Source organism: Lagopus muta, chromosome 7 (genome assembly GCF_023343835.1).
Source record: "Lagopus muta isolate bLagMut1 chromosome 7, bLagMut1 primary, whole genome shotgun sequence".
NCBI classification, from domain to species: Eukaryota; Metazoa; Chordata; class Aves; order Galliformes; family Phasianidae; genus Lagopus; species Lagopus muta.
This window is the reverse complement of record NC_064439.1, coordinates 31,094,636-31,121,112: the sequence shown is the minus strand read 5'-3', so window position 1 is coordinate 31,121,112 and position 26,477 is coordinate 31,094,636. Positions and strand designations below refer to the sequence as shown.

The window sequence follows — 26,477 nt, the reverse complement described above, 5'->3', positions numbered from 1 at the left end:
GCTATTCAGTTCAGCTACAGAATGAAGAAACATACATTTTTTGATGAACAGATGGACCTCACAGCTGCATCTTTTGGATAGAAGAGCAGTATTTTAAAATTATTTCAGTAAAGATAAAAAGGGAACACATACGGCATCACACCTCCAAAACTAGCAGAATTAAAAGGCTGTGTTTCATTTGTAGAGAAATATCCTGACCAACAATATGATACTGCCAATAGCTACATTGAAATTCAGTACCGAGGAAGTTGTGATGGACTTCTTGTGAAGAACTGTAAAGAAATCATCTCAATCGTAAAGCACAAAGGCAGCTGCCTTAATGTGAAGCCCACTAATGTTGATGCTTTGATGATAAGCCTGTGCAGGTGTTTAAACGACAGTAACATCAGAAACCTTGGTAATACTCTTTAGAGAAAGTCCAGTGCAAGATTCAGACACAGATGATGAGGAACCTCCAGTACTGTGTCCAGTTTTGGGCCCCTCACTGCAAGAAAGACATTGAGGCCCTGGAACGTGTTCAAAGGAGGGCAACAAAGCTGGTGAGGGGTCTGGAACACAGGCCATATGAGGAGAGGCTGAAGGAGCTGGGAATGTTCAGCCTGGAGAAGAGGAGGCTCAGGGGAGACCTCATTGCTCTCTATAACTTCCTGAAGGGAGGTTGTAGTGAGCTGGGGGTCGGCCTCTTCTCTCGTGTCATTAGTGATAGGACCAGGGGGAATGGTTTCAAGCTACGGCAGGGGAGATTCAGGCTGGACATGAGGAAGTATTACTTTTCAGAAAGGGTGGTCAGGCACTGGAATGGACTGCCCAGGGAGGTGGTGGAGTCACCGAGCCTGGGGGTGTTCAAGGAAAGGCTGGATGTTGTGTTGAGGGACATGGTTTAGTGGGAGCTACTGGGAATAGGTGAACGGTTGGACTGGATGATCTTGAAGGTCTTTTCCAACCTTGGTGATTCTATGATTCTACGATTCTATGAACTGAGAAGCAAACATACAAATACGCTGAAAGTCTTTTCTGATAGATAAAAGGCATTTCATGAGATAGTTTGTACTGGACAAGTCTAAGCCCACAGCTGAAAGTTCTCTGCATAAAAAAAAAAAAAAAAAAAAAAAAAAAAAAAGTAGAGGAAAATCAGAATCCTGCATGGCAGTTTCTTTTTTACAGCCTGAGCCACGTAATGAATGTGCTTCTTCATTTATTTTTGGCATTTTTGCCACTGAAAGAGGCAGGGAGGCATAACATACCTTCTGAAAGGTTCAGCAGGTGCAATTAAAAAGAATTCACTTTTCCATCTTTCCGCTTAAATAGCTTCCAATCTTCACCAAAAATAAGCAGCATTTTTCAATTAATTAAAACATAAATAAATGTTTGAAAAAAAAAAAAATCAGTTAAAACAAACAATCACTAAAAAGTAAATATTTTCTTCCCAAACGTACACTTAGGAAAATAACAGAACACAAGAAAATACTTTCTTTTACTATGGGGGTGGTCAAACACTGGAACAGGCAGCCCAGAAAAACGATGGAATCACATCCCGGGAGATACTACCTTCAAATAAATTTTGGTAACTCATACTAATAACTGTATTGAAAGATAGAAATCTCCACTCTTTCCATGATATAAGAGGTTCCAGTTTAAGCCCTCAAATACCACCAGCTCATTTATGGATGCCTGCATCTCTCTAGGGCATCTCAGGTGACACTGAAGAAGATGTACTACCATTGGTGGCTTTGAGCTAAACATAAGAGTTTTCATAACACTGAGAAAAAAAAAAAAAAGAAGCAGACCTATGCCTCCAAATGATTTATGAAATGATACTAAATTGCTAATATGCTATTTTACAACTTCTAAATACTGCTCATTAGAAACGCAATGACTACAGAAAGTCTTTGCTGAATATCTGAACATCACCACTACCAGCTGGCAACAAATAAATTCACTTCCACAATTTCTGAGAAGATTACACACTGCCTTAAATATATACAGCTTTTGTTCTAGCTGAATTTTTATGACCATGTCAATCCTCCTAAAGGACAGTACTAAGAAAGGAGCCACATTTTCAAATCAATTCAGTTTCCCCCTCAAAATTTCATATTACACAGTTAAAATAAGACATAGCTTAAAAGTAACCACTACTTTTCTTCTCACTATAATATGTTGCCATTTTGATGAAATATTTTCTGAGATCTTTAAGAAAACCTTCTGCATGTGTACATTTCTTTGAACCTGTTGAGCTACAGATACAAAATCCAAACATTGCAGAGACTGAAGAAATTGCTATCAAGCACTTGAGTAACCCAGAAACCTAAATCTGTTGCAGGCCATGGAGGACAGTGAAAGGAAAAAGAGATATTCCATACTTCTGAGAGCCACTCCTGTAGTCTAGACAAGTGGACAGTATATGTATTCCACTGCAGGAAAAAGCAGATATGTTTCAATAGAAAGATGGGAATAGAAAAGTAGTTGAAAACGTGCAGAACCATCTAACCACGCTGATGTCCTAGCAAATTGCAAATCAGTGAAAAGCTCTTCCTAAACCAGATTCCCTCTTCAAACCTAGGCATTGTGCCTCAAACTGCAAAGGCAGTAATTGATTTTGAAATGAAATACTGGATTTGATGTAAAAGCTTCAATCATATAACACAAACTACAGCACATACAAGCAAGTCCAGTAAAAGCTTTAACAAAAGGATGAATTAAACTGCTTCATTTTCATAAGTGTTCCTCCTTTCCAGCCACAGATTTTAGAAAAGTATGTAATGATGCCACACAAAGACAACTGAACTTTAAATGAACACTAGCATACATCCCAGAACAAATATCAATTTTGGTGAACAAAGAATATATTACCTTAGTACTTGACCAATTTATACTTCAGGTTCTAAATAATATTCTTTCTACTGATTTTTAGATGAAGGCACAAAGGATGATATGCAGTCTAAAGGTACCACTTTATACACAACATTCCAGTAGAAATTCAACAACTTTTGGGACACGTACGCTTCCCTCCACTTCTAACAGCCAGAGCAGGCTGAACTCACGAGATCGCATCAATTACTTTTCCTACTATTTTGAAAGAAACAGCTAGATGAAGAAACGCGTTTTCTCTGCAGTCACACGCACAGGCAATTAATGCCACCATTTATAAAGTTCGAAAAGCCAGCGTAACATATGCAACAAAGCAAGCACATCCTTTGAAGTGTGGCCTTTCCTTTCTATCTTTTCAGCTTCCTGAATCAAAGTTTTTTAATTTCTGTATTTTTGTCACAAAACTAACTGACAAAATACTAAAATCGTAAGCAAAAACTACTTTTCACTTACATATACCCAGGAATAAACTACAAGATATAAATTAGTCAGATCACGGTACCATTTTTCTCAAAGGAAAAGGAGCTGAAGATGTGCAGAACCATCCACCACTGATGTCCTAGCAAATTGGAAATCAGTGAAGAGCTCTTCCTAAACCAGATTCCCTCTTCAAACAAACATTAAACTCAGGAAGAGAAAAGAGTGAATAGTCTCCCAAATGGAAAGAATTCTACTTTGTGTGTGTTACATACTTTCATCCTGTCACTGGTTTCAATACTGTGTTAGCGGGTAAACGTGAGCTGTGAAGCTCTGAGATGCAAGTTCTGCTGCACTTCTAAGCGCAGACACTTCAGAAACAACAGGCAGCTCAGGTCTTGCTATGAACACTTATTGAAGCATTTATCTAGGCACACTACACAGGCGTACATCCAAAGGAGAAAGCCAGAATTCACAAGGACTGTAAGGTACTCTGCTGACAACGTGAATGTCATGACAGAACAATACGCAAGAGCTATTAGGTAACGTGCTTTGGGTAAGTCTGCCAACAAGACATGGAATCTGTAATAAAATGAGTTACTCTATATAGAACAAAGTAACAACACTATGCCCACTTGTAGAGTAGAGAGGCTCTTCCAGCCCTAGCATCTCCAGAGACCCATGATGAATCCCATTACTGGAGATCTTGCTGTTCTTGCTGAAGTTTGCATCCTTCACGTGCAATCACCTGATCACTCCTACCACTCAAAAAAAAAAAGCCATTGGGCATTTCCTGAATCTTTGTCAACATGTAAAGGAGTTTGAGCAGATCTTACTTAACCCAAACCTATTTACAGCTAGAAGACAATGCTTCAACATTCATTTCTCTAACATAAATAATGCAGTTGAGCCTCTCCTATATTATAAGGCAAGAAACAAAACTTGAATAATTTCTCCTCTTCCTACAGTCTCTTCCAATCTGTACCTCCTTCCAGCACGGAAGGACTGTTCAAAGTGAATTGGAAGCGAGTCTCACGAGCTCCTTGCAAAATATGCCAGTCTTTCTACAGATACAGGCAGATCATACGGTCTATTTTGTCTTACATTATATGGTCAGCTCAACTTGCTGGCTTGACACAAAGGAGTATAAAACATCATTTTGAACTTGTCTCCTCTAAACCTTAATGTGTACCTGAACTGCCCTTTCCTTTAGGTGCAAAAAACTACACATAAATTTTGTCCCGTTGCTGAAGCAGGCTTCAAATGGCTTTTTTTTTTTTTTACATGGCTTTCAGCATTTGAAAATTGCTCAACAAATTCATAAAATCAGAACACGAACAGGAACAAGCACAATATAAGCTGCTTTAGAAAAATCTCAACATACTGTTTTGTATCTAGAAATGAAAGCCACTCTAGTTTACAGTAGAAAATACATTTGGTTATTATATGATTCCTACCCCATTTGTTCTAGGAGAAAAGACCCACCATGCAAGACTGTGTACGGTGCAATTTTCCATTAATTCAAAACCTGCTTACTTTCTCTCCAGGTTTTCCCCTGCAAAGCCACCTGTGAATGTAAGGTTTAGGACACAAACAAAACTGTAAAAATTATTATATTTAAAGTAGTTATCTCTGGACGAGGACCTCACTTTCACAGCATCACACAGTACACTTTCCAGAAGTCTCATCTGCAGTTCATTGCCAACCTCTAACATGCCCACTAAAATAATCATCCCATCACTGCTAGCTGTGATGTATTGCATAGAAAATGGTTTTTCCAAAATTTTTTGTAGAATGACATTGCTGATGTTTTTAAAATGGTGAAGAACAACACATAAAACTTTTCATACTTCAAAAGAGAGACGGCAAAATATAATGGCTTGTTAAATGATTGAACTGCATTACTGTCCTAAATGCATCTACCATTTGAAAAACATTTTCCCAGCAAGATTCTATTCCACAACTTTTCTTTCAACTAAACGCAGTCACATTTTGCACAACTACTCCTTATTCTCAGCAGTTACATTACTCTAGCCCTAGGAAGCATATGCTCAAGAACCCTGCAAAAGGAATAAAGAGAATCACCTTGACACTCAAATTGTGAAGGGAACTGAAAAATTCCATGGATAAACTCACACTGCCTTTAGTTATGCATTTTAACTCCCAGACTTCTTTTCCACAGAACGCCATCATGATTTATTCAGGTTCACAAATGTTTGATTAAAATGGGAAATTAAAGTTCAATTTAAGAATATCTAGGCAGAGCTATGATGGGAAATGTTATTTCTAGTGGTCTTCAGACAACCTGCATTAAGAATCACACATTTTTAAGAAAATGGCAATTTCAAATGTTTGCCACCTTCACTCTGAAGTCATTTTGCAACTTACTGCTGTGAACACTGAAAGACAATTTTCCGCATGTTATAAGGCAGATACAGACACAGAAACTGCAAAGGGTACCTTCAAAACAGTGCTCTGCACTTGTACCTGTGATGCATACTGACAAGGTTGAAATTTTCTACTCTATTTCCTCAGAATACCAAGTTTGGTTACATCAAGTTCTGCACACTCACTTCTGAATTTTCAATCATGCACTAACTCATTCGAACCAAAGCAAAAAACAACAATAATACAACCCAAACCACAGAGCTTTTGAGCAAAGGCTTACAGTAAATAATTAGTGACTAAATGGTTAAGAGTTTTTTAATTACACAATAAATTTGAGATTCCTGTCCACCTGTCCACTCCCTTTAAACAAATAAGTTGGCAGAACCTTGAGAACTTAACTGGCACTTCAGAGTAGCAGAAGGGCTGCAGCAAATAAGAGGAAAACAAACTTCACGCTCTGAAATATAATATTCAGCTTTGTATACAAACACCTTGCTTCAAACAGCTATCAATCCCCATTGCTCAAAGAATGAGCGTAAATTGAGTATTAAGTACAACTAACTTCCCAAACGAAACACTGAGAAGTCAGAAACATGTTATGTGCCCAGATATAATCTGCTGCTATTGTACCAGGCCCACAGGCGACATGAAAGTAAGCAAAGTCTGGTAACTCCTGTAGCAGAAGACAATCATCTCATTTCAGTTTATTCCTCATATTTGATAGCAAAGAACATGCTTCCAGTCACCTACATTACATGAATTCCTCCCGTCATTACTGTAACAGAAGCCAAATTCTGCAAATCTTCTGTTCAATTCACCACTCTCCCCCCCTCCCCCCCCCCCCCCCCCCCCCCCCCCCCAAAAAAAAAAAAAAAAAAAGAAATTCTGGTAAATGCAAAGGTAGCTAAACTTTCCATCTTGGACAGTCCACAGCACTGCAGAACTTAATCAAAGAATACAGTCTATCAAGGCTTCATGACCTCTTTCATAACATGCTTTCATTTTAAAGTGACGTCACTATCAAATTGTCCATAGTCTGAAACATGAGAGAAACATGAGAAAAACTACAGAGAGGAAGAAATTTAAAGAAACTTCAAGAACATTTCTTTCTAATCTGCAAACTCAAATTGCTGTTTCTTTAAAACAGCTCACACACATCCGTGTATGCTATCTTCGATCCCATTTACAGTGGCATAGTAAAAGCTGTCTGACTTTCTTGTCTTTGACCCTCAGTTCTATTGCTCAGGGGTCTCAGAGAAGGTTGGGGTGGGAAGAGAGGAGAGAGACAGATGTTAGTTCAAGCAGTACCTTCATAGAGTGATGATCCCCATTGGTTTCTTGGCTATGGAATCTCTCAAATTTGCACAAGTTTCCAGGCCCAGTGAGTGACTTCAGTATCAGTAGTCAGAATGACTTAGAATATAAGTCCATCAACAAAAAAGTGGAGAAGACTCTCAAAATAGCCAGTTAAAATCCCCCTATGCAAAATCAGAAACAGCAAGTTAGGTACTATAACTCTTCTCCATCCCCAATTTTGGAATCCCACTGCAACAGATAAATAATTTCATGTTTTGGCTTTTCCACAAGAAGGTTTTATGAAGCCAGGGTCTTGACCTAGAAGAGTAATTGCTTTGCCAACTGTCTTCAGCATGGCAGTTAAGAGGACTGTTTCATCACACTAAATGAGTTCTCAGGGCAGTCAGTCCCATCCACAGTAGTTTCTGCTTATTATACTCCCCATTAAATTCCTCTTTACCAGAAGTGTATTGGGCCTGAGAGATATATAAAAAGAGAGCAATGTACCCTCCTGTGGATAAATTGGTTTTTTGAACAGAACTAACTCTAAGATGGTGGAATAATTTAACATAAAGTTATTGTCAAGTTCCTGAGTGAACTTAAAAGGGCAATGATGTCTTCTTCCATAATGCTAAAATACTCAGTGTTTTCTGGATGTTACAAGATGAAAAGTCATTCATAACAATCATAGCCACTGGAAATGGAAAACAAGTACTATACTGACCAGCTATATTGGCCATACAGAACATAAAAGAAGCAAGAATCAAATAGATGAAGTAGTCATTGGCTATGCAAATTCAGCATTGAAGTTAAATGACCTTATTTTTCCCCATCATTTTGAAAGGCCTGAAACAAAACCTAGTCTATGAGATTATGCATTTTCAGAAAGTGCAAATCCCTCTTCAAAAAAAGCAAATCAATCTGTTTGATTGGTTTTGCTGGTTTTCTTTGGTTCCACTCCCTTTTCCCCACTCCCTCGAAATCTCTATTTTTCATTGATTTTCCTCTAGGAAATAGAAATAAAACACAAATAGAAAGGTTGTAGGGCACTGGAAGAGGCTCTCCAGGGCAGTCATCTCACTACTGAGCTTACAAGAGTTCAAGAAGCATTCAGACAACACTCCCAAACATTTGGTCTAATTTTTGGGTCATCCTGTGTGGAGCCAGGAGTTGGACTCAGTGCTCCTTATGAGTCCTTTCCAACTCTAGATATTCTATGATTCTATGAAATCTGAATTCTGCTTCAACTTTTAGGACACCATGTATGTTAGCATGGCCTGCAGCATACCTTCACACACTGCACTGGTCATGGGGTGGAAGAACCAAGACTAACATTCGAGACTGAGACTGGCCAGCAGTCCCCTCATCAAAAAGCAGCTGCAATTTCTAAGCAGCTTGAGCACACACTTCTCTTAATTAACAGATTCCAGCAGCTCAGCTACAAGCATGCTATACATAACCCACATGTGTGTGCAAAGCCAGACCTCAGTTTGCTTTCTGGCACAGCTGGGGAGGGAAAAATAGCTTGAGAAAATGGATATAAATAAACTACATGCAGATAGCCAGAACATCATCTGTGGACAAATCCAATGGCAGAGCAATAAAAGCACAAGCTCAGTCACCAACCACTCACTGGATAACTGGTCCACATCACAGTGTTTGTCTGCACATAGGGAGCCATTAAAAGGAGCAGAGTGTCATGTTGAAACTCCTTTAATAACATGCAATTTAGAAGAGTATTTAGCAGCAATAATAGTACAGTACACTGCTTGAATTTTTTTTTCCCATTAATACAATACCATTTCCATGAATCAAGCTTACTGATGGCACCAGGGATTTCTCTATAGAAACTTGCCATGGTAGCAAATAGCAATGGCACTTGATTCCATAAGAAGGAATTTGCATTCAGTGTCTGAAGCAGCTGAAACATGAAAGAGGCTTTCTCAACTGCAGAAGTGCTGGCAGAACGTCTGTTTTTCTAAACACAGTGTCAGGATTTAAACACCACATCACTCCTCAGCATAAGTTTTCAGACCCACATAGGCCAGCTTTCACACAGAAGGAATCAACACTTACTTTTTAATACCAGAGAGACTGGTCTGAAAATAGCTCCTGCAGCACTGGTTCAAAAAAAAAAAAAAAAAAAGCTAAGTCTCTATATTTAAAATTTCATTTTTCAAATTACAATCTTCCTGTCCAGTACAGTGGGCAATAAGGGCTATGAAGGAAAAAGATACTATCAAGTATGCATCATTTTTCAGCTCGACATAGGATTAAATCAAGGCCAAAAAGGTTGAGAATTAAATAGTCTTGTGAATATTTTTAACAGATCGTAATTACTTGGAATTCAAAATGCAATTACTTGAAATTTTACATGCTCAAATTTATTTTATTTTGAGCGTGTGCATTTGTGTGGGCACACATGTGTATGCGTGCACACTTAATGAATGAATTGTGAGCATATTTATCAAGCTCAGGCAGCATACACCAAGGTGCATTGCAATTTCTTGGTCCCATGTGCCTGGTAACCATTTTTTACAGTGATGGAATCTGTAAACCCATCCTTGCTCTCCATGTAACTCCCCTCACCTATATTATCAGCATACACTGGACTAAAGGAAGAGAAGGAAGTGTAGGAAGCAACTAGACATGCAGACATCCAAAGACAAGACTGGACATGTGAACTATGATTCAGAATCAGCAATTCAGATTTTTTACCATAAGCACTAAATTGAGTTTAATGCCAATGGATTTTACACCTCTTTCTAAAGGTGTCAGCCTTCTAAAGAGGTGACAGTCTTCTCTGTTCCTACAAGTATGGAGTTCAAATAAAATTAAGTATTAGCAAATCCACTGATTACCTCAGGACAAACAACATGCTTGAATTACCCACAGCTGAATCCAGCATGCTAACAAAGCTAACATACCACACAGTGTTCTATATTCTTCAAGGAGGGGATATAGATTCCAGAAGACACAGTACAATAAAAGCACCCAAAACAAACTTAAGAGATGTGTTATTTTTGATACCTACTACAAAGAAGCTTCCAATAAAAGATCTGGCTGATTTAAATCCTTCGGAAGTTTTCACTGATAAGACATTTGGGAGGGATGGAAAACATTTTTGTGAGTTTGATCATCACTGGGATGCAGCAATTCAAGATGGTCTCAGTGTAAGATTATCTGTGGTGGTTTTTTTGCAGCCATCTGCTTTGTGCACTTCGAACTTATACAAGCTATTACACAAATGTATGTGCTCATACTCCACCCACCATAAGTGCTTACAATATTCACCCAGAAGTTAAACCCTAGTACAAACTGAAGAAGCTGGTCACCTCTAACACAAAGAGTAAAACTGTGTTTGAGGCCCCAAAGCCCTGGACAGCTATTTAGCAGTGAATAATTTCAAATTCTATTAAATAAAAGGCAGAAAAAGACTAGAAAGAAAATAATACATTATGATGAAGTTACTAAAACTAGATACAGTAGAAGGAGTGGCTGAGAAGGAAAAAAATAAATGTAAATATATGCCTACAGCCCGTTCCAACTGATGGCACAGGAAACACAGCTGTCCTTTTTGTACAGTCTAGCACTGAAAAAGAGTGCTTTCACTATGCTGGGAAGGGGAGCACTCAAATGGGACTGCCATCTGCTCCACCTGTCCATGTATATAGCCTGGCATTTCTACAAGAACAATTACATTATGCTGACTGCACAGGCTCCCAAAAGCTTAGGGTTCAATTTGTCACCACGTATCATCATTTCAGACTACCGTCTTAAAAAAAAAATTCTTTAGACAGTATTAGTAGGAAGTGAGATTCCATAGGAGGCATGAGTTCTTGCTAAATATTGCTGAAAAGATGTAAGTGTATGCTCAGCTGCAAGCAGATAAGTAGTTCCAGTGACTCCAAAGTTAAGGTATTCACTACAGTTGTTTCTGAGAATTAGGCCAGAGAAAATGAGCAAACAAGAAGGAAGCGAATTACTGAATGGAAAGTTCATTCTGAGGTTTACATTCAGATCCCCTCAAGAGAAGCTGATGAGGTATTTGCATACATTTAACTTCAATCTGTGAAATGTCACATAGCGTAAGTAAGTCCTGATTAACCCACTTGGTTCTCAAAGGTTATTCATACCAATATATCCCTAATAAAATGCTATCAACTATCCTTCCATTCATTGCTTATTTCTGTTTACCTAAGAAAACTCTCTTATTTCCAAAGTACACCTAAATTCTTAGGAAACAGTGTGGAAGCTAAAATCAAAATGGCTTCTTAGCTGCAACTAGAAGGATAAGTATTTTGATTAAAAACAATCTGTGCTACAGACATTTGGAGACCTGCCTAACATGCTTAAATTCTATTTTAACAAATGGCCAGTATTTTTATAGTCTTGATGACTCTTCACTTTTTTTTGCCTTTTTTCATCCAGTTAACTCAGGCAGAAGTTGCCAATTAACTCTAAAAACAATGCAATAAAAGCTTTAGTAGGACTTCAGTCTTGATTACAGATAACCTAGTAATTCTAGAGAATATTTGCTGAAATTTTTACTGCTTCCCATTTGCTTCCCACCCCACTTCTATACAAGAAGTATATGCATGTTGCATTTCACCTCAGTTTTCTTCCCAAGATTATGTTACTCCACTAAGAGAAAAAACACCTCTACATGGCCCTTACTTTCAGAAGATCAAATTCAGCTATTTTGAGAATGGAACAGATATAACATTGTCACTTCTCTCAGCGACAATCAATGGTTAGAGGAACACTTGACCTTCTAGTGCAATTTCAGCTGCTGTATTACTTATAAACTTAAAAAAGGACTATTTGTTTTATCCAATGCAATCAAAATGTCTTATCCCAAGAAGAAAGAGCACTTCAAGAAGTCTAATCTTGTTCTTGGTAACTGAACCACTGGTACTTTTATACACTTGACAACTTACGTCAAGGCTGAGAACTTACATAGAATATATTCCACTTATCCCAAACTACAGTTCTGCCAGTGACATTTCTTGTTCAAAGGCAGTAAGAACGTCACCTTGAAAAAATATTTTTTAGCATTTTGTTGGGATGCTGCTTCTTTCTTCCACTGACCAATGAAAGGATTAAACACAAGAACTTTGACTTTTGTCAATAAGCATGAAAATGGGACTTTGCTGAAAAGCAAAGAGGAAAAAAAAAGCCCTGTCTCTCTGGGTCAATGTCATCATATTCCCACAGGTAGTAGAAACTATTTCTATAACACTATGGCTCTATTTTGTACAGCAACCACTGGTCGGGTTCTAAGATCTCATATCAGGCTGATTTCACTGATCAAAGTACATTTCCTGTTCACCTTTAACACCAGATGGTCTAGAATTCCTATCTCCAACCTTTTCAATTGCATCAGAGGACTAAACCAAGAACTTACAAAAATGTATTTTCTGGCATCTTAGAAGTCACTATGTGTTACTATAAAAATGGAAGTGTTTCCCAAACAATACTGAGCGTATCAAACTGCTAGTTGCCTGCAGAATGATTAAAGTAAAAGATAAGCCAGCTGCTATAGTTACACAGAATCACAGAATTCTAGGTGTTGGAAGGGACCTCAAGAGATCACCGAGTCCATCCTCTGTGCCAATGAAGGTTCCCTATGGCAGGCTGACAAGTGGGCATCCATGGGTCTTGAGTATCTCCACAGGAGACTCCACCACCTCCATGGGCATCCTCTTCCAGTGTTCCCTCATCCTTACTGTAAAGAGGTTGAGTCTAAATTCAGGAAAACATAAGGATGAACTTCAGGAAGAATGTTTTTCTTGCTTTTTTTTATTTAATCACAGCAAACTGAAACAGATGATTATTTCCTTACTGTCCATGCGTTTCCACAGGATGATTGAAAAATCTGCTTCCCGAGCACAGTGCTGCCAGACAAACTTAAAGGAGTATTTCTCTTGCTAACCTAGCTTCAGATGACCACCCATTATAAGCACAATGGTTTCTGAGCACAGTAGGTTCATGCAGGACTTTATGACCCACCAATCCAAAACTCAAACTACTAAAATGATCGACTAACCCCACCACACTGCATCATTTTGTGTTCATTAAAAACACACCTGTGGCACAAAGATGATCAGGGGACTGGAGCACCTCCCCTGTGAAGACAGACTGAGGGAGCTGGGCTTGATCAGCCTGGACAAAAGAAGGCTGTGGGGTGACCTCATTGCAGCCTTTCAGTACCTAAAGGGAGCCTACAAACAGGAGGGCAATCAACTCTTTGAAAGGGTAGATAACAGCAGGACAAGGGGAAATGGTTTTAAGCTGAGGGAGGGAAGATTTGGGTTGGATGTCAGGGAGAAGTTCTTTACTATGAGAGTGGTGAGGTGCTGGAACAGGCTGCCCAGAGAGGCTGTGGATGCCCTGTCCCTGGAGATGTTCAAGGCCAGACTGGATGGGGCCCTGGGCAGCCTGGTCTAGTATTAAATGGGGAGGTTGGTGGTCCTGCATGTGGCAGGGGGGTTTGGAGATTCATGATCCTTGAGGACCCTTCCAACCCTGGCTATTCTGTGATTCTGTGGCACAAGAGAGCCTTTAAAACTACACAAAGATATAAGCCAAGGCTAGGTCCACCTCACATACAGGATGCCTGTGTGGAAGATGTGTTGAGAAGAAAGAAGTCCTACAACAACAGACAGGTTTCTGAAGAGCAGGTAAACAGGCAAACAGGCTCCTGCACTTGGAGGCTAAGTATCCTTCTGCTGTTTCAACTGGACACATCATAAGGCAGCAATAGTCAATGACAACAAAATCCGTGAGACATCTTGTCAGCCTGACATGTTTCCTAAGTTACATATATGGGTAATCATTAATCTGTTGCAAACTTACCTCCAGCTCTATTACCAAAATGAAAACCAGTACAGGCTCAGTCCTCATAGTAGGCTACAAAGATACAGATATCACATCTCAGTTAGCAAGTGCTGCAGAGAAAATCCATATCAATTATTTAAAGAAACTAAAGAGTAATCCAGGATAAGAGTTTCTCATGTTTAGTCAAATAGATCTCCAGTGCACAACAGCAAATTATGTATGAATACCCGTCCAGGAAGAAGTTGAACTAGTTTTGCATGGAAGCATCATGAATAGTAAAAGTATACCATATAAATAAAATGAACAGTCCACAGAAATCCAGTTTAAAACATCCTCAAGTTACACATTAGCTAGACTCTGGGAGATTGCTTAGGGAAAATAACTTGTACGCTTAGTTCCTTTTTATACTTTCATACAATCATTAAAGTTGGAAAAGACCTCTAAGATCATCCAGTCCAACTGTCTGTTCATCCCCACCATGCCCACTGACCACGTCCCTCAGTGCCACATCTCCATGGTTCTTGAACACCCCCAGGGACACTGACTCCACCACCTCCCCGGGCAGCCTGTGCCACTGCAGCACCATTCCAGCAGAGAATAATGTTTTTCCTACATCCAACCTGAACCTCTCCTGAGGTTTCTTTCCTGGACAGGTTATGAATGCTGGGCTTTTTCTTTAAAGACAAGAGCTCTGTTTTTTTACACATATATATGTTTGCACATATTCTTAACATGTATATAAAATACTATATAAAAAAATCCACTGTATATGTATGCCCGTGAGTATATGTGTACAAACACAAACAGTAACAAACATGTATTTTTAAAGAACATTTAATGGACTGACTGCTTGCTCCAGCCTATTAATCATAACAATCCCATTCTGTTCAGACAGATAGGTAACAACATTGAGCAAAAAATGAAGAAGAGAGGTCTTGCAGGGTCTTTCTTTAGAGCAGCATTAGTAATTTGGAATTCTTTCCTCACAGGCAGCCACTCCTACAGCTGCTTACTTGCATGCAGTGTTTTAGATTATCCTTTTGGATTTACATTTGCTGCCCAGTGACTCATGTTAAAAAAAAGAAAAAAGAAAAAAGAAAAAGCAGAGCAGCAGATGTGTTGCCTTTGCTGCCCACTAGGTGGACTTTCTTTCTGGAAATTTTCAGTTGCGTGCCTTCAGCACTGTCAGTCTTTTCTCTGCCTTAGTTTCCAATCCCCACCAAAAAAACAAAGATCAAATCTCTTTGGAAGTTGGTCATGTGTAGACCCAGGGCAATTACATACGATGTTATTTTAGTTATGAAAAACACACTAAATTCTGCATTCTGCCACTGCTGTAGATTAGCATAAAGAAATTTCTCCGAAGTTTGTTGTTAATAGTATTTAGATACTTGGGAACAGTTACACAGTTCTTTATCTGGAAGCTGAATTTAAGGCTATTCAGACACTATATGTTCTGGCCCCAGCTCTCCCTTATCAAGAGACACACACATCCAAAATAAACATGTTACAGCTTCTCTTTTGTCTTCTTGAAAAAACTATTCAGAAATAATGTTAAAAAGAGCTCCCGATAGACTCTGATGGTTTCAGAAGCTGCACTGCATGTTGGAAGTAAGATATGGAGTTAGATGGACCTTTGGTTTGATCCAATGAAAACTCTTTATCATTTGAACACTTACCTTATTAAAGAGCAAATACTTCCAAGTTTGTAACGTATTATGTGCTAGGCTGCAGGACTTCACCAACAATGCAAGTAGAAACAGTTTTATCCACTAATGTTGGATTTAGCAAAAAATAACTTGCACGAACATATAATGTTCCTGCACTGTGACAGCAGATGCCAGCTACAGAATTAAGATGGACTGCCTCTACCCATGTTCTGACTACAGAATGTCTTTACACCAGAGAATGACAACATTTTCCTTCCGCCTATTTCAAAGCAGCACTGTACTCTCCAACAAGGTTCACATATATTCATCTTTGCAGATTTCCCTGTTAAGCAGTTAAATGCACAGCTACTTTTGAAACCAATTAAAATCAAATATAAACAGGCCATTTATATAAAGTTATAGACAAGTACTTCAGAATTATTTTCCCATCATGGCTCACAGTCAGCTACCCAGAGAACTATCCTTCCTGCTGAAGCTCATGAACAAAAACAGGGAAAACATTTTCTTGACTGTTCTTTCCAAAGACCAACCCCTTTCCTCTATTTATTTCATACTAACATCTTTATGTCCCTAGACTTCGTAACAGAGGTAAAAAGAAATTACATATTTTGTTCACACAGCTTCTTACCAAACTACTTCAGTTTGTCAGATCCAGATCTGACAAAAGCATCACTTTAGCTAGACTTACTTGAAAATCAGAACTGATTTAGTTTGCTTACTCAGCTTATTAAGTAAATATTTCTGATATTTGCAAATTAAGAAACTCTGCTAATAAGACTATAAATTAATGTAACCTTTAAAATACAGGTATCTTTAGCAATGCTAGTCAAGAAAGAAGGAAGAGTAGCAAGCATTAAAAGCGAACTGAATTTTGAATTAATTACAGAAAAATAAAACTCAAAACTTGCCCTGCAGAAAAAAAACCAGTAATCTAATTCAAACTAGTCTATGGCTGTCCAGAGAGATTACCTTCTGGAAGTACAGTAATTACATTTGTAAAGTAAAATCACTGACGCCTGGGGTGGGGAGGCCCAAAGGATTATTTTCTTTTTTTAATTTTGAAATGTGTATAAGTTTCATAATGCCATGAAGACTGAGAAAAGAATTTTGAGTACAAGAGTATACGTTCTGAGTAACGGGCTTCTTTGGCGGTAGTAATCAGATACATGTAACGAGTACAATCACAGAGCCCCAGAAGTCACCTATGAATGAATACAAAGTTCCACTTTTCCTTATGAGTTTTCATTCCAAAACAAATAGCAGTGTTTGGGGAACTTCTTGCAAAGGCACTTCTTCCAAATCTGTAATTAGACTAATCCTCACAACTCCGAAGAAAAACTCCTACTGGTTCCACTGGACGTTTCCCTACAGGCTTTTAGCAGTACCTTACAAATGAGATTACCTAAAAGCAAAACAAACTCCACAGTGTATTCTCATAAGCTCTGGCTTTCCTACTGGTCCACAAAAAGAGTTTTAATCCAACTACGTATCCATTTACAGCAAGACCTAACAGCACTATTCTGGCAGTCCCATTGTGACACAAAAGTGTCACAAAATAGTTTGGGCATCTTTACAAAAAAAAATAAGATGCACAGTCAAACAAGGTTCTAGACTTATGTCTTATCTACAAAAACTCTAGATTTTCTAGAATTTTCTGGATTCCAGAAGCTCAAGTTCTGGACAGCTAGAAAGAAATGATGTGAAACACTGGAGGCTTTGAATCAGGTATGAAGCATTTACCTCTCTTGTGATTATCACATAACTCAGGTCAATACATCTGACATCTTCCACTTTATTAGCATAGGAGTCCAGCTGCTGAAGTCAGCCCACCTCTTTTCCATTCCTCATTCATTAGTACCAATGCAGTACTTCTTTCTGAACTCCGTTCAACAGTTTTTCTGTTGCTGCTTACAGCTTTCCTGGCCTGCAGTAGCGTGTTCTGCTGCTGTTAATGTAGGCTGTGCTGTTTCCAGAGCTATTTGCCACGATTTCCCCGTTCAATGCATATCCTTCAATTCACAGCCAATAAATTCCCTTTAGCAGTAAACTAGCATGTTCCCAGCACAGAGTAATAAAAAAAGTTCCAGCAAAGAGAACACAGTGACCTTTCCAAGCAATACTCTACTCGGACGGAAGAATCCTTGTTAAATCCAATTCATCAGATCAAGATTCTGAAAAGTACCAAGTTTTGGCTACAGCGCATTTCTTCAAAGCGTTGAGCCACTTACGGCTGAGCAGCACTGGCTGCGCCTGCACGGAGCACACGGGCAGCCAGCCGGCTCCGCTGCCACGGCGCGGCCAGCAGAGGGAGCGCTCGGGCCACATTTCCACAGAGACACGGCGGGGGCTCCGGCCGGCCTTCCCACCTCCCGCTCCGAGCCGGAACAGAATCGACCCAACACCATCTTCCCGCTCCTTGCAAGCGCCCAAACGTCTCACCTTCTCACCAGCGCGCACCTTCAGTCACTCTCCCATTCCAGTAGCTACGACTTCCAACGCTGTCTTCATCCCAAAGACTTGTAACTCGAGGGCAGGGTGTAATCACATGTAATTTTTTCCTATGTAATTACATGTAAAAATTAAAAGAACTCGATGGCCAACTCAGTGCCCTCCTATGCCTTTCCTAATGTTTCTTTTAGCGCATTTAGGGTCTGTCCTCAAAACTGCCCAGACAGGGGCAGCAAGAAACAGACACCATCCCGGCAGGCAAGAGCAGCAACTCAACTACAGTTGTCCTCTGTGAGACCAGGTAATGCTAGAGAAGTGTTGTTTGAAACCCAGTAGATCTGGCTACCAAAAAATAGTGAGTCTGCTTTAGACCATCTTACCACTATTGAGCCAAGACACTCACAAAACCACAGAGCTAACATCAACAGATAGGATGGGCAACTTCTTACACAACAGGTTCATGCAAAGGTTCAATTTTGTCTTGGAGGCAAATGGGCCACCCTCGAGAGTCGTGAAAGAATGAAAAACCACAGAGCCAGCCCAAACATCACCAGCATCTCACTTCAAAATGAAGCTTCCCCTGAATATCGCTTTCAATAGCGCACACAGCAGCGTACACGAAATAGAACAGTATCCTCAGAGAGAGGATCGCATCTGACAAATGCCAATTACATCAAGTGCTTTGGGAAGTTGCTCCTCTACTGCACTGAGCAAATCCGTGCAGAGCTTCACTGATCAGAGCTGACCAAGTCAACTACTGCTCATCTCAGTTTGCCCTCATTTACCAAATCTGACGTAAACAGCAAAACCATCTCAGCAGATTCACAAAGAAAAAGCAACTATCTGCATGATTTGCATTCAGATGACTGCCTTCCAGTCATATAAACAATACGTTTCACTTAACAGTTTCTCCCTGCCAGCATGTTCTTTACCAACGAATGCATAAATTGAACTTTCAATTGTTAATTACACCTCCTCCTGCTCCTCTACTGACACAAAAGATGAAAGCGAAGCTGTGAGAAGCAGTATGACTACAGGAAACTTAGGACCGTTCAAGTAATTTCTAACCAGCAATGCAGCGTTGCTACAGCACAACAGTGCAGTACACTGTTAAGCCAGAATTGCTTGGAAAGGTGAAAAACTTTTCATTCCATTCATTCGCTAGGCTGCAGTTTGTCCCCCCAGTTTTAGAACTTCTGCTGGATAAGCAGTTTCATCTTGCCAAAAAGACTTCTGTGAACCTCCAACAGTGGATCAGGAAAGGCATGGGGAGGAATTTTAATAGGAAGGCATGTAAAGGCTGACTTACCAATTGGCCCACTGACTTGTTAAAAAAAAGAACTGCCACACAGAAAGTTGCTGAGATGTCTTAAATACAAAATACACAAAGGCTCCCATTTGACTATTGCATAGCTATCTCCAACCATCAGATTGGTAACAAAGAAACGAACATGGAATCAAATATTAAAAAATAAAACATAAATGGAAGTACATAATAACAAGCTTGAATGACTGATATATTTTTCCTTTCACTCCGCACAGACCTACTTGAGTTCTCCCCCACATTACGTTACTAGCCATAACAAAAAGCTTGATGCTGTTTACCCTCAGTCTACTTACCCTGCCTATTTACCCTCAATCTACTTTCCTCTATCCCATGTTTAGGTATTTAAAGTGATATCCCCTTAACTTTTCATTAATGCACATTTGTCCAGTGGGTGGAGACAAAGCTTTAATTAGAAAGCTAAAAACAAACTATTTGAGTAACTACTCTTACTACAGAAATGACACTTGAATGCCAACATTACCTCAGCAAAGAGGCTTAAATGAAACGATCTTAAAGTTTTTCTCTTACCTTCTAATTTTCATTATTTGGAAAGTATTTTGAGAAAAATGTTTGAAATAAACAGATAAAGACTAAAGATACTTTGGAATCAACAGCTGTGTCTCCACCTACTGGAAAAGTGAATTCAACTGCAATATTAATTTGATCCTTTGAAATGCAGATATGCACAAGCCATTACAGCAAGGTACCAGTGCGAGATGCTGAGAACCAGTTCTCTCCCCTCTACCAGAAAAAGTTTGTGGAAATTACTGACTTCCCCCAAGGTCAGCATGGATTTCATAAGGTTCCTATTCTCAAACGGTTGCCTAGTCAATATATTCCAAATAGCACAACCAAGTCATTTCTTACATAACATTTGCTGCCAATAAATGTGAAGAGTCACCTACTTGCAATATCTTACTGGCTTCCACTGTTTTCATGAGAGCCAGACATTAATGTCAGGACGAGTTCTTTAGACAACTGACATGGGTTAAACACACAGAACTGTTAACATGGAGCATTTTCAACATGTAACACTCTTTTTTAAAAACAAATGAACAACAAAACCACAAACATCTTGAAAATAATTAAACATAAGAATCTTCAATGTTTCAATCTTCAGTAATTGAACATGAATAGAGAATCTTCAACTTTCAATGTTTTATTTTACTTATTTAACACAGCTATGATACTACTCATCACTTTGCTAACCAACACAAAATAGCAAGGTAAATGCTTTCATAAGAAAAACACCTCTCTCAACCTCTTTTTCATGTCAGTTATTCTTGTAAGAATGACATCAGCCATGACTAAATAATTCAGGCTTCCTTTATTCTGTCAAAAAGAAATTTTTGAGCCACAGAATGGCATATTAACATCATGATGTCATAGCTTACCTGAGATAAACTTGATGGTTAGCAATAATGACCAAGGAACCAAATAAAGCCTTAACTTTGAAGAGGCCTTAACTGCCTCCCTCACAACTGAACCCGAACCATTCTTCTGACAATTTGCTGAGCTCAGGTTAGAAAGATTTCAGTCACACCTGTACCGAGTTAGCCAAAGCCAGTGATTGGCCCAGCTACCTGGCACTGCCTTCTTGCTAGCACACACTGAACTGAAATCCTACATCAAATTGAAGCTCTGAGACAATCACTGCCTACTATTTGTCCCGTGACAAAAAGGTCACACTGATAGCTTCATGTCCATGAAAACAAACCATTACGTTCCTCCAGCAGCACCTGTGGCCTGCTTGTCTGTATTTCAGCCTGCCTCTCACCTGTAAGACTTAGCCAAGTTCAGTTTTTCTTCACATTATGAGTATTTTATATTGTGGAGGACACTAAAACTACGTTCCCACAGGCTCGCTTTTCATCCTGTGATCATATTCCACCTCATCCTTCCACACAAATGACCCCAGTGTTGTCTGTGCCGCTCTGGTTGCAAGACAGTTCTAAAAAGTCATTTTTCACCACTTATGCAAGGCCAAACACGCTTCAGTTTGCGCGGCACTGAGTTCACATAACATAGGCTGTGTACCACTGCAGCGAGCTGTTTGGCTTCCTCTCACGCTTCACCTCCTCTACTGGCTCTTCTTTCCTCGGGAGAAAAACACGAACATCTCATTCAAAGCCAAGTCAAAGCAACAGAAAGAACGGGCAGCAAAAAGCAAGTTCAGGTGCACGTGGTGTTGAGAACCCATCTGTCCATGCTACAGTATGCCTTCTGCAGCAGATACTTTTCTTTATCTTGTAACACAATTACTACTCAGTCAATTTCTCAAACCAGGGTGAGTCAATTCTTACCTGTTTTTACCTTAAACACAGAACACAGACCATATAATTTAAGCTTCTGTGACTCTGTTATTCTTTCCAATCTGAGGACAGCTTAATTCATTCCACATCTAAGTGGACACTGCAACACCTAAAATGCTACCATAAACACTGCCATGAATCCAGCCCTGTTGTTGCCTCTTAAAGCAAAGGAAATTCCCTCTTTCCTGCAGCACGAGGAAAGCATCATTTGTCTACAGATCAGTGTCCTGCACAGTGCATCAGAGGGCACTCACAAGAGCCTGCATTGGTTGTATCAAGCATGGTTTTAAAGGACACAAAACTTTTTAAAAGCTGTATTCTACAAATAAATACATTTAGAAAAATGGTATGATTCAGGGACTGAGTCACTGCATGAACAGACTCACACTGAAGGCTCTTCTGCCGGTCATTATGGCACTATGAAGTTTCCCTCAGATCACTGACCTCTGTTTCTACACACAGACGTACCCAATGCGAGGACCTAATACCAAGCAGGAGCCTGATTGTGACAGCATAAGTTGAGTGTTTGAGGGCAATGCTCAATCACATCCTTCAAAGCGTAAAACATAGCCAGCCAAATCATTTGGTAGAGTATTTGGATTTCCTTTTGTACTGTGGGGAAGCATCAAGTAGAAATGTCAGAAGTAATCAGATTGTCCAGATTTCCATTTCTTTATCTTGTTGAGGTTTGCATATATTCGGAAGAAGAAAAAAAGAAGACTAACATTGTATGCTTTAAATAAGCAGCTTTCTACAAATTAGTTGATTTTTTTCCCTCTTTTTTGAGATTCAATTTCCCTTTTAGTCCTCTGTAAGACTCCTTCATGTTAGCTAGACATATTTTCAGCACTTTCTTCATTATTTCTATTTTACCTAAAAACCCATATGTGATTACACCATGATTTATGTGCACAGCTTCCATTATTTGCTTAAGAAAAAAAAGCAACAAGAGGTAGTTCAGGAAAGGTCCAATTGCACATATGTTGCAACAGCTTTTCAATCGTTTTGGAGGCTTTGGGTATGCACAGTTAGCCCACTAATTTAGCAGCAGAACAGGCATCATTCTGAGCTGGTACTGTGTATTTGTCAATAATTTCTGTATTAAGCAGCTTTGACAAACGGAAACTGCAGTGATCCACAGCATCAGAAACAAACGCACACAGAATCCAGAGAAGCTGAATATACACACTTCTGGCAAGATGCTGAAGGTTCCGTAAAAATTAATAATGAAGAGAGTAGTATTGTGTCTCATATAGAAAAGAAATGAAAAACTAATAATGGGAGCAGCCTTACGGTGACATCGTGCTCGGTACTGCAGATTTTTCAGAACAATATGGATCTCAAGTCATCTCTGTAGTGCAGTGCTCGAGAACAAAATAAGGAAAGCGACATCATCAATTCCAAACATTTCAAGGGAGGAAAGTAGATTTCATAGATTTCTCTGAACAGTTGCTTAAAAATCACATTACCATTAGTTCAAAGTAGACATCAATTGTCAGCGCTTTATTTAAACGAGAATTTACAGCATTTTCAAGAATTTTGTGACAAACATTGAGCAGATCGATGGTCGCATGGCAAAGTGTTAACAGCCAGCCACCTCAGCAGAAATAAAAAGAAACATTACGATGCTACTGTCAGGTTGAACAGACACTATCTGTACAGAAGCAGTACGAAAGATTTGTTCAAAGCTTCCTTTAAGTCCGACATCTATTTATAGCCACCCAGCCTCTCTACAATTTCTCACAGTCCCTCCTCCTCCCCAAGCCAAGTCGGGGAAGTTTAATGGATGCAATCCTGGGCCTTGTGCCGCAAGGAGCTCTGCAACTCTCCTCCTGTGCAATAAGACCAGAAATGATAATAAGAGAATGCTCTAGTGTACGCAGGTGCCAAACACACTGGATAAACCTTATCTGCGCTCCTTAGGAACGAAGTTGTTTTTTGTCTGCCAGCACACTGACAGCAATAAACCACACGAGCATCAGAGCTGATGTAAAGGTACCTTCTCTCTGGCCACAGACAGAGCCAACCACAGCTGTCCAAGTGCGCTCTGACCCTCGTGCAACAGCAATGTCACCCCTGTACCTCCCCACTCCTATTTCAGTGTCACAACCGTACACTACACCTTCCTCCAAGAGACCCGTCTTCTCCTGTCACACAGCTTGCGCGTTAGACTGGATTTCCACCACCCAACCACGCACGTCTCCATGGAGCGTTGCTCCGGATGGGCTCTCCTCCATCAACCGGCATCTCCCCGACAGCTGCACCACCGCCGAGCGGTGCACCCATCTCCCCGCGGAACTCCGCCACGAGCGGTACCGCCCCAGCACCGCGTCCCTTCGCCCGCAGGGCTCGCACGGAGCCCGAGGAGGCGAATGCGCTACGGGAACTCTGCCCAACCCGCTGCCCCCGCGTTTCCCCCGTTCCCGGGCAGGGGCGGACGGAAGAGGAGAACGGGCGACTTCCTCGGAGGGACGCGGCCGCGGACGGGGCGGGCAGAGATCAGGAGGGGAGGAATCATCCCGAAGGGAGCGCGGATAATCCGCGGGGCACGGCGGGGCGCGGGGCGGGGGATAATCTGCCGGGAAGGGGATAATCCCCGGGAGGGGGGCGGATCCCGGGCGGGGAGGGGCGGGAGCTCCGGTAATCCACTGGAGGAGAGAAAACGCGGACGGGGGTGGGTGGGGGTAATCCGGGCCGGGAGATGAGGCGCGGGGCTCGCGGGGACACGGCCGGGGGCGGCGGGAGGGAGGCCGAGCCCGAGCCCGCTCCGGGGCCCGCAGCCTCTTTCCCCGCGCCGGGCGCTGCCATGCCCTGCCGTGTCCGCCGCCCCTTAGGCCCGCACGGCGCCGCTACCTGCGGGCGGCTCCGCCCGCCCCGCGTTCGGGGCTCCCGCCGCCGGGCAGCGAGCCGCGCCGGATGGCCGCGGGACCCCGCCTCCCGCTCCATTTCCCCGCCGGCTCGCCGCTCTCCCTCTTCCCCCCCCCCCCCCCCACGCACACGCGCCGCCCGCTATCGAAACTCACCGGCCGGCACCGGCTCCCGCTCCCCGTCCCCTCCTCAGCGGGCGCCGCTCAGCCCCATCGACGGAGCCGTGGCCCGCGGGCCGACGGTTGGCGGAGGCGCGAGCCGGAGCTGCCGCCGCTGCTTCCCCCGCCGCTTCCCCCGCGGCTCCGGCCCCGCCGCTCTGCGCCCGCCTCGGCGCGCGCCGCCGGCCTGCCAGCAGCACGCGCTCGCGCTCCTCCTCCCCCGCCCCCTGCCGCCTCCGCGGCGCGCGCGCGCGAGCGCCTCCTCTCCGCTCCGAACCCCCGCCCGAGCGAACGGCTGAGCGCGTGAGGGGGCGCGCGCCTCTGCCGTCCAACCGCCCCGGGCAGCGGCCCCGCCCCTGCGGGTGTGCGTGTGTGTGAGAATGCGTGAGTGCGTGAGGAACTGCGCGTCTGTCGGCGTGTGTGAGAGTGTGTGTGTGTGTGTGTGTGGAGGTGTGAGGGAGAGCGAGTGAGGGCGTGTGCACGAGGGTATAGGAGTGTGAGAGTGCGTGTGCAAATGTGAGCGCACGTGTGTGTAAGAGACCGTGAGACTGAGCGTGTGGATCCGTGTGTGCGACGGGATGTGTGAGGCTGGCGTGGCAGCGTGCATGAGGACGCGTGCAGGAGGGTGCGCTTGTGTTGGGGAGAGTCAGCGTGAGCACAGATGTGTGTGTGTCAGCGTGAGTGTGCGGTGTGAGGGAGCGGGGCTGTGTGTGTGTTTGAGTGTGTGTGTGAGCCTGTGTAAGAGCTGGGCCTGAGGGGATCAGCAGGCATCCCAAAGAGGGAAACTACCAGCCACCAGCTGCATCCTCAGCACCAAGGTGCGAGCTGCAGGAAAAGCGGATTTTCCCATGGCTGTTGTCTAACGTTTCATTTGTTCTGAGCCGTGATTATAGACTAGCTGTCACTTTCTGCTTCTGGTTGATTTTGTGAAGACTTTCACCTTTGAATACTCTTGGACTTAATGAAATTTGAGTTGCAAATGCTAAGGCACTTTTGCCTGCAGAATTCTCGTGGAAGCTGAAGCGTGCTCACAGGTCAGAGTTTGCCCCAGAAAAGAAAGCATTCCTATCCAAAGCAATACCTCATTCCCCAGCACACTTCCATTTTTTTTTTCCCTTCTCTCACCAACTTTCCAAACATTTTAAAATCCAAGTGTACAGGTCAACAGTAATTATGCTGTTTTAAAAATATGCGATAGCCTGCTGCAGCATATGGTAACTCTTAATAATAGCTGTCTGCAATTCACACTGGCCTTTGCTGTGGAAGCCATGGGGGAGGAGAAAAAGCCAGAACTTCGTGGGCATTGAGTGCATTTGAACAGAAAATCTGCTAGCTACTGATTTGCATTTCAGCCAGTTCAGGTTGTGCCTTCCTACCAGATAGCAGATAAGCTGATTGTTACACAACCAAAGATGTCAAAGAAGCAGCATATGACGGGTATAAATAAAGAATGGTGGAACAGCAGCCAGCTAGTGAACAACCTTTCTCAGGTTGACCAGTAAATCATAGAATGATGGAATGGCCTGGGTTGAAAAGGACCACAATGCTCATCTAATTTCAACCCCCTGCTATGTGCAGGGTCGCCAGCCACCAGACCAGGCTGCACAGAGCCCCAGGGATGGGGCATCCACAGCCTCCCTGGGCAACCTGTTCCAGTGCGTCACCACCTACTGTGTGAAAAACTTCCTCCAAATATCTAACCTAAACCTCCCCTGTCTCAGTTTAAAACCATTCCCCCTTGTCCTATCACTATACACCCTTGTAAACAGCTGTTCCCACTCCTGTTTATATGCTTCCTTCAAGTACTGAAAGGCCACAATAAGATCTTCCTGAAGGCTTCTCTTCTCCAAGCTAAACAATCCCAGTTCCCTCAGCCTTTCCTCAT

The 26,477-nt window shown here is 41.8% G+C and overlaps 1 protein-coding gene across 7 annotated transcripts in view; it reads right to left on the bottom strand.

Moving 5' to 3' along the window:
* Positions 1 to 24,768, bottom strand: part of PALS2 (protein associated with LIN7 2, MAGUK p55 family member) — a 49,937-nt gene extending 25,169 nt beyond the window's left edge. For 2 of the 7 annotated variants that reach the window (XM_048950733.1, XM_048950734.1), the window contains exon 1: positions 24,590 to 24,768. The gene's annotated coding sequence lies outside the window, so the exon portion shown is untranslated. Of the gene's footprint in view, positions 1 to 6,981; positions 7,152 to 9,045; positions 9,064 to 20,648; positions 20,739 to 24,589 lie in introns of those variants that run through there. The other 5 variants (XM_048950737.1, XM_048950735.1, XM_048950736.1 and 2 more) reach the window with 5 other exon arrangements.
* Positions 24,769 to 26,477: the final 1,709 nt, after the last annotated feature.